Genomic DNA, 9,596 nt, shown 5'->3' with positions numbered 1-9,596 from the left:
GAATAATAAGAGCTGATCTATAGAGGTGCTGACAAGGTGCCAAGCACTTTGCTTTCTGTGGCTGGGGCTCAGAGAGATTGAGCTGCTGGGCAAGGTAGCCCAACTGGTAAGCCCTCTGTTTGACTGTGGCAGAGGCAAGAAGATACCTGTGTGTGGAAGAGAGGACCGCTGGGAAAGAAGAGTGACAGCTGAAGACACTGGACAGGGTGGAGGTAGTGCAGCCCCTCAGAAAATATGTATCCGGGGAGGCAGAATTGTCCAGTACAGTGATTCTCAACTGGGGAGAGTTTGCCTCCAGGTGACATTTGGCAATGTCTGGAGACATTTTTGGTTGTCACCATTGGGAAGAGGCATTTCTTACAATGCACAGAATAGCCCCCACAACAAAGAATTATCCAGCCCCAAATGTAAATAGCACCAAGGCTGCTGTCATGTAATGTGTGTAGCGTTATGTGTGTAAATACTAAGTATCCGTGTATACATGAGGGAGCCCTGGTGGCCCAGTGATTAAGAGTTATTCGGCTGCTAACCAAAAGGCCGGCAGTTTGAATCCACCAGCCACCCCTGGGAGACCCTATGGGGTAGTTCTACTCTGTCCTGTAGGGGTGCTATGAGTTGGAATCAACTTGATGGCAACAGGTTTGGTTTTTTTTGGGTTTGGTATACATAGGACCTATGGTTTTCCTGAATTTGTATTTAAATTTGTATGTACACATTTTGTGCAGGGGCAGTGCTGGTTCAGTGGTGGACCCAGGGACCCAGGCTGGATGCACCTCAAGCACAGCCACCACCTGTCTGTCAGTGGATGTTTATGTGTGGCTATGATGCTGAACAGGTCTCTGCAGAGCTTCCAGACTAAAATAGACTAGTAAGAAAGACCTGGCAACATGGGAAACCCAGAGAAGAAGGGGAGAGAGTGCTGACACATTCAGGGGTTTACAATCAATGTCCTGAAACAAGCTGTGTATACTATAAATTATTGAATGGGAAACTAATTTGCTGTGTAAACTTTCACCTAAACAACAATAAAATGTTCACAAAAAAAAAAGGCCTGGCAATCTACTTCCGAAAAATCAGCCTGGCACACAGAGGGCACACACACACACAGTTAAAATATGCTTACGTACATAAGGCATACATAAATATTCATTATTCAATGACATACACGTTGTCTTGTTATGTGCACTCAGGTTGGCTCCAACTCATAGTGACTCTATAGGACAGAGCAGGACTGCCCCAGAGGGTTTCCAAGGAGCGGTTTGTGGATTCGAACTGCTACATACACACACACTCCTATATATCCTCCCAAACACATATGTATAAACAGACATACAAAGACAACACGCACAAAACCCCATTCATTCGGTTATATAATCACAGACATGCTTCCATAGCACATTTTATTCATTCACCAATTCATTTATATTAAAAAATGTTGCTAAGGAAACTTCCTTGTAGTGCCTTCCAAATTCATCCTTGTGTTGTAACTACTTGTGTAGGCCAGCAAAACATGACCAGTAGAATCATTTCTCCCTTCAATTTTCCGCTTCCGAATAAGCCGTGTGGATTTTCTAGCTCTCCTGCAAGCCCCCAGGAAGCTGGGTCCAGTCTCCCTCATTTCTATCCATTTCTGAGTGTCCAGTCCCCACAGGCCACCACCGGGAGGTGCTCACTAAATGTTCCTTGTCTAAAAGCACATTACCTAGTGCTTCCCCGCTCCTTCCTCCCTCCATACAACACCCAAGCACAGGAAAAAATCAAAAGCGAAGAACGCAGAGTCCGAAACTACAGGAGGTGGGTCTGTGGGCGTGGCTGTGAACCAAGTGTGCAACGGGAGCTCCTGGGTGCTGAGCAGACCGCGGAGGGAGTAGGGGACGAACCCAACGCTGCTTTCTACACCTCAGCCTCATCCCCTCTGCTATTCTCCGACTGGCCTCCTACGGCCCAGCTCACCTCTGCTGCTGGGAGGAAGGCTGGGGCTTGAGCTTGGGCTTTTAGCTCCCAGGAGCAAACCTCTCCTCCCTTTGTACCCTCCCTTCGTTACTGGTTTCTCTCCCACATTCCCTCCCCTCGCCTTTGCCTATTGCCTCTTTCCTCCCCCTCCACCTCCTCCTTTTGTCCCTCCCCACCAACCCCCTCCCTGCCCCTCGCCTCTCCCTCGGTTACTGGGCCGCCAGAGGCTGAGTCATCACTGCGGCAGTGCCGGCCTTGCCGGGTTGCGGGCGAACTGGTAGGGAGGGGTGTGAAGAAAGCGACGCCGAGACTCATCACCACGCATAGGGCTGGGTCTCCGCGCATGACCTCTCCTGGAGAGACCTGGGGAGGGGACACTGGTGGGGGCGAGGGACGCGGTGGGGGGAGGTGGGGACGACCGATCTCCTCCTGCCCCACAGGAGCCAGGGAGTGGCTTTGCAGCATTTTAAAATAGCAAGACATAGACACAGAATTATAAGTTTACAGATAACATTAAGGTGGCATCCAAGCCACGGATTGCAAACTGGAGGCCCATGGGCAGATCTGGCCTGTAAAGAGCTGAGTTTTATTTGATCCACACGGTGCTGTTGTTTTTGTTTTTGTTTTAAGTTTAAACTGTTGTTATTGTTGTGTGCCGTGGAGTCAGTTCCCACGCATAAAAACCAAAACCAACCCGTTGCTGTCGAGTTCATTGCGACTCATAGCAACCCTGCAGGACAGAGTAGAACTGCCCCATAGGATTTCCAAGAAGCAGCCGGTGAATTCAAACTGCCAACCTTTTGGTTAGCAGCATAAACTTAACCTTTGTGCCATCAGGGCTCCTCTGACTCTTAGCAACCCTGTATAACAGAGTATAACTGCCCCGTAGGTTTCCTAAGCTTTAATCTCTACATGAGCAGATAGCCAGGTCTTTTCTCCCGCAGAATAGCTGGTGGGTTCTAACTGAAACCTTTTGGTTAGCAGCTGAGTGCTTAACCACTGTGCCACCAGGGCTCCTTAAATTTACGTAATTGCTGGTATTTAAATGTCAAAATATTTCATACAGGGGAAATCAAATTCCCAACTCATAAAAAATTGGAATATCTGGCAACACTGGACCCCCATTCCATGACAGCAGTGGCCTACTGCAGAGTGGGGCTGCCCCTTTTAATCAGGGTATTACACCTTCTAGATTGCCATAGTCCTCACTACTCCCTATTGTCATCTAGGACATTGTACTGCCTTTATATTACTCACCAGTCCCCTTATGTCATGATTACTGACATAGTTCATCTCACCCCTTTTTTTGAATGAGGATGGGAAGTTTCCCAAAGTCACACAGCATGTGGCTTTAGAGCTGGATGGGAGCCCTGCTTTCCCTCATCCACTAATACACTCTGCCTCCTTTGGTATACAGATTAAGATAAGGAATTGTCTTTCAAAAAGTGGGTCCCAGAAAATGATCGAGAGATCAGAGTGGAACCCAAGTGGAAGATGTTTCGGAGCAGTAATTAACCAGAAGAAGAGCCAAACAACTTTAGATTTGTTCCTGGATGAAGGCAGATCCATACTAAATGGAATCAGAGTGTACAGCAGCCCCATCTTTGGGGTTAATGATAGACTCTCACAGCTTTCCACTTGGAGTCTCAACAGAAGACAAAACTGGGGCAGCTGGCTGACTGGAACAGTTAACAATTCTGACAAGTTTGGTAAGAATAAGTTATTTTCAGGACATTGGAGACCTGGCCTATGAGACACCAGACTGTTGTATAAGGGCTGCAAAGGCAATACACCTCTTTGAATGGCTTATTCTCTAGTCTAGTGCTTCTCAGTCTGTAACACGCACAAGATTCTTGTAAATCTTATCTGGGGTGGAGCTGAGCTTTTGCATTTCTGATAAGCTTCCAGGTGATGCCAATGCTTCCAGCTGCCAGGCCACACCTGGACTCCCTGTGCCTCCTGTTTATTCATAAGGGTCATTGTTGTGTGGCAGCCAAGAGGAGGGTCTGAGAACCCCACAGGCCTGGGCGTGGATCCAGCCACCCCTTACTAGCCAAGTGAACTTGGGCAGGCTGTCATCCTCTGTGCCTCAGTTTTCTCATTTGCTCAATTGGAATCAAAGAATACTTTCTTAGGAGGGTGAGGCAGAATGAAACTGCAACTCCAGCCCAGTGTCTTGCTCATGGTAAGCGCTCTGCCGAGGTAGCTCTTACTGTGTGCTTTTTGTGGGAGGACTCATGGGGGGTGATGCCCATAGTGGACATGATTCGGGAGGGAGATATAGAAGACATTTCAGGATAAGAATCATACTTATTCTTGTGGCCTTCTAGACCGTGCATGGTATGGTTGTTGCCCAGTCCACCCCTCACTGCTCTCCCTGCTGTCTCCACACTTTAGCAACACTGATGCATTTTAGGTCCTTCAGTCATGGTACTTTCTCCCCTCAGAAGCCTCACACATGCTGTTCCACATTCTCCTCATGCTGTTCCACTGGTTGGCCCCTTCTTGTCCTTAAGTCTGTGCTTCTGTGTCACTTCTTCAGAGAGGCCTTCCCTGATCCCAAATGTCTCTATAGTAAGGATTTAGGGGGTGTATTCAGGTAGAAAGGGAAAGCAGACTTCATTTGCATCCCGTTACCATTGAGTCGATTCCAACTCATAGCAACCCTATAGGACAGAGTAGAATTGCCCCATAGGGTTTCCAAGGAGTGGCTGGTGGATTCAAACTGCTGACCTTTTAGTTAGCAGCCAAGTTATTAACCACTGTGGCACCAGGGCTCCTCATTTGTATAGGGAAGTGTAAAAATGGCATGGCAGTAGCATCTGACCTCCTCTAACTTCATAAAGGGAAAGGAGAATCAAGATCACTCACAACCCAAGGCTGATTCCTATGAGGCAGAAGTCAGACATACCTCCTCTCACTAGCCTTTTTACCAATTCTAACACCAACCGTCCCTCCCACAGCACCCTCTACTTCTCTGCTGGGTTTGATAATTCCTTGCAGTGGCCACACAGAATTCAGACAATACTCATGATTATGGGGTTTATTAGGAAGTGTCTTAGGCTGGGTTCTCTAGAGAAGCAAAACCAGTAAAGTGTATAAACATATAGAGAGATTTATATTGAGGAAATGGCTCATGCAGTTGTAGAGGCTGGACCATCCCAAGTCTGTGGGTCACAACAGAGTCTTCACCTGATTCACGTAGCTGCAGGGGCTGTCGAACCCAAGATTAGCAGGTCAGAGAGCAGGGCTTTTGTTCACAGGGTGTGAAGATCGACGAATCCCAAGATTAGCAGGCAAGACCTCAGGTAAGCTGCTAGTTCAAGTCCCAAGAACCAGAGGTCAGACAAACAGGAACCAGCTGCAGGATCCAGTGTGAGCAAAAGCCCACGAGCCTTGCCAGAGTGTCCACTTATATCTGATGCAGGCCACACGCCCAAGGAAATGCCTTTTCAACTGATTGGCTACTCACAGCAGATCCCATCATGGAGGTGATCACATTATATCAAATCTCACCATGGAAGTGATCACAACATCATACAACTGCCAAATCACTAGAAGCATGGCTCAACCAAGTTGACACACAACGTTAACCATCACAGGAAGTACCAAAAAAAAACAAACCCATTGCAAGTCAATTCCAACTCATAGCAACCCTATAGGAGAGAGTAGAACTGCCCCATAGGGTTTCCAGCGAACAGCTAGTGGATTCAAACTGCCAAGCTTTTGGTTAGCAGCCATAGCTCGTCGTAGCTCTTAACCACTGCACCACCAGGGCTCCTCACAGGAAATAACAGGTTACAATTCAGGTTCAGAAAATCTCAGGATACAGTTCTTCAATCAGGATAGCTTCTTCTCAGCCGTGCCCACAGGCATGCCTCTCTCTGGCCCCTTGGTATCTACCCTGCTCAGGTGTTACAAAGCTCTTTTAGCTCCACCAAAAAGTGCCCAGAAGCACCCCACTCTTCCAGTAAGCCTCAGGCCGAAGGCACTCAGCTGTCTCATTCCACGGGCCAGGAAGCCCACTGCGCCATGTCCTACCAGTCTTCTGCCAGCTTCCTGCTTCTGCTGCATCTGTTGCCACCATTTCTGTGCCACTGCTTCTCACTGTTCAGCTCTCCTTCTCTATCCTGGTTCTACTGCCTTCCTCTGTCTTCCTTGTTACAGTTCCTCTCTCTCTCTCCATGTCTCCCTTTAAGCCTAGTGGAATAGCCAAATTGACCTATCCCATCATTACAGTTCCATACACCTTATTTGCATGGTCCCACCCACAAGGGGGTGGGGCCCTTGTTTACATTATTATTTATTTGCATTTTATTTACATTGTTAATGTCATGGATTGAATTATGTCCCCCAAAAAATGTGTGTATCAATTTGGCTGGGCCATGATTCCCAGTATTGTATGATTTTCCTATATGTTGTAAATCCTGCCTCTATGATGCTAATGAGGGAGGATGTGTGGCAGTTGTGTTAGTAAGGCAGGACTCAATCTACAAGATTGGATTGCATCCTGAGGCAATCTCTTGAGATATAAAAGAGAGAAGTGAGCAGAGAGACGGGGTACCTCATACCACCAAGAAAGCAGTGCCAAGAGCAGAGCATGTCCTTTGGACCCTGTGCAGAGAAGCTCCTAGTCTGGGGGAACATTGATGAGAAGGCTGACAGAGAGACAGCCTTCCCATGGAGCTGACACCTTGAATTTGGACTTTTAGCCTACTTTACTGTAAGGAAATAAACTTCTGTTTGTTAAAACCATCTACTTGTGGTATTTCTGTTATAGCAGCACTAGATAACTAAGACAATTAGCAAGCTATCCAATCCCTGTATTGGGCCACAAGCACCTCCTTTGCATAGTCCTGCCCAGTCACTTTGTGGGTGTTACGAAGATTATGGCTAGAAGGGTCGTATTAAGTAATTCACTGCACTGTAGAAAGTCACTGATTTTACTTAGATTTTAAGTTTATTCAGGAAAGGTTTTATTCTAGGGTGGGAAAGAAGGAATTAAATATGGCCCTGCTAGACATCCCAGTTAATTGACCTAATAACGTGTTTAGTGCTTCTATTCTAACTCCTAGTTCATTGCATAGTACCTGGGGTATTAAAAAATTGCAAGCAGCCATACAAGGCACCACAACTGGTCTTTATTCACCTGGAACAACAGAGGAAGAAGGAGAGTCAGGAACAGGAGGAGGATATGGAATGTGTGGCTAATTGCCTGCATAAACAACTACCTCCTTTGCCAGAAGAACTGAATGGTGCCCGGCTACCATGACTGAACTTTTTTGATCAAAGATTCCATGGAAGAATCCTGATCAAAAGGGGGGAAATGTAGAACAGAATTTGAAACTCTCATGGACTCTAGACTTTCTGGAGCCATGGAGGGTGGATGAACCCCTGAAACTATTGCCCTGAGATAATCTTTACACCTTAAATCAAAAATATCCCCTGATGTCCTCTTAAAACTGAACAATAGTGTAGCTTAACTAGTAAAAAAAAAAGGTCTGCCTTGTGGATTATGCTCTTTTAAGAACTATCTGTATAGGATCAAATTGACAATAGCAACTGGAAATTAGGTAGGAACCTTAGGAGGCAGTGAGTTTATGTTAATGTGGAAGGAACAACTCAGAAAAGGAGGGTGAGAATGGTTGTACAAATTGAAGAATGTAATCAATGTCGCGGAATTGTACATGTAGAAACTGTTGATTGGTGTGTATTTTGCTGTGTATAGTCTCAACAACAACAATTTTTTTTTAATGCCCCTGCTAGCCTATACAGAATCTTCGTGCAAATTAGAAAAAGGCACAGCTTGGCCAGTTGAGCAGGGGCTGGATTTCAGCTCACACCTGTCCCCTCAGCTGGATTTCAGCTCACACCTGTCCCCTCAGCTGGATACCTTTGTGCAGTATACAAACTGTACAACCTGACATGGCAGCCCTAGTGCTAAAGTTTCCCCAAGCCACCACAACACCAGCCCCTACTTAATCCTCCCACCTAGATTAAATCCCTTTTATAAATATTCTTCACTCCATAAAGTTCATCACAACTGGAATTAGGTATTTGGGGAATTATTTATTTAAAATCTGTCTCCTCCACTGGACTGTATATTCCATCAAGGCAAAGACTTCGACCATCTTGTTCCAGGCTGTATCCCCAGTGCCTAACATGGTGCCTGCACATAGTATTTCAGGAGTTTATCGTCTACCGGTAGAGCTAGGATTGTTATTGAAACACCTGTGGCATGGAGCAGGTTAGGTGCAGAGCTGAATGAGTGGTGGAGCCCCAAGGAGGGAGATGTCACTTCCAGCTGAGGTCATCCGGGGTGGCTCATGGAAGAGGTGGTGTTTCGGTTGTACCTGGTAGACTAGGTGGAGTTCATTAGACCAAGATGGGTGGGAGGGTGTTCTTGGCAGTGAGAACAGCAAATGCAAAGGTGCAGAGGGAGAAAAGTTCTATGTGTTCCTAAGTTACAAACTGATCAGCAGACTGACTAAATGTGTTTTGTGAATTAGCTGCCAATATTTAAAAATCAGGAGATTTCCCATAAAGATACTAATTTGCCAATTCTCTTGAAAAATTGGAAGACCCCAAAAACCAAAAAAACCCAAACCCGTTGCCATTGAGTGAATTCCAACTCATAGTGGCCCTAAAGGACAGAGTAGAACCGCCCCATAGGGTTTTCACGGAGTGCCTGGTGGATTTGAACTGCAGACCTTTATGGTTAGCAGCCATAGCTCTTAACCACTATGCCACCAGAAGACCCCACTAGGCAGCAATTCACTGGCACTAAGAAGTGGGCATCTGCTCCAGTTTCCCACAGTTCCCCATTGCTTTCTTACATCCAGCCCTCTTCACTCATTAATTTTCCCTTCTTGGTTTGGCTTTGAAGGTCATTTTGATAGGCACATAGGAGCTGTAAAGAAAGAAATGTCAGCTCAACAACAGCAACAAAAATCAAATAAAATATATATATATACATACATTTTTTTAATTGAGTTTCTGGTGAAAGTTTACACAGCAAACTGAGTTTCTATTTAACAATTTCTACTCATATTGTTCAGTGACATTGGTCACATTTTCCACATTGCATCAACATTCTCATTATTTCCATTCTGGTTGTTATGTTACCATTATTTTTGCTTCCCTGCCCCCACCCCCCATCTTTGCTTTAGGGTAAATGTTGACCGCTTCATCCCAAATAGATTATATGTGTATATAATATGTATATGTAAGTCATCAAAAATGAAATGGAACGCATAAAGATTGATATCCTAGGCATTAGTGAGCTGAAATGGACTGGTATTGCCGTTTTGAATCAGATAATTACATGATCTACAATGCCAGGAATGACAAATTCAAGAGGAATGGCATCACATTCATTGCCAAAAAGAACATTTCAAGATCTATCCTGAAGTACAACACTGTCAGTGATAGGATAATATCCATACACCTACAAGGAAGACCAGTTAATACGACTATTATTCAAATTTCTGCACCAACTACTAAGGCCAAAGATGAAGAAATTGAAGATTTTTACCAACTTCTGCTGTCTGAAAATGATCAAACATGCAATCAAAATGCATTGATAATTACTGGTAATTGGAATGCAAAAGTTGGAAACAAAGAATAAGGAGCCAAAAAAAAAA

This window comes from Trichechus manatus, unplaced genomic scaffold, assembly GCF_000243295.1.
Source record: "Trichechus manatus latirostris isolate Lorelei unplaced genomic scaffold, TriManLat1.0 scaffold00011, whole genome shotgun sequence".
Taxonomy (NCBI): Eukaryota; Metazoa; Chordata; class Mammalia; order Sirenia; family Trichechidae; genus Trichechus; species Trichechus manatus.
This window is presented reverse-complemented; position numbering follows the sequence as displayed.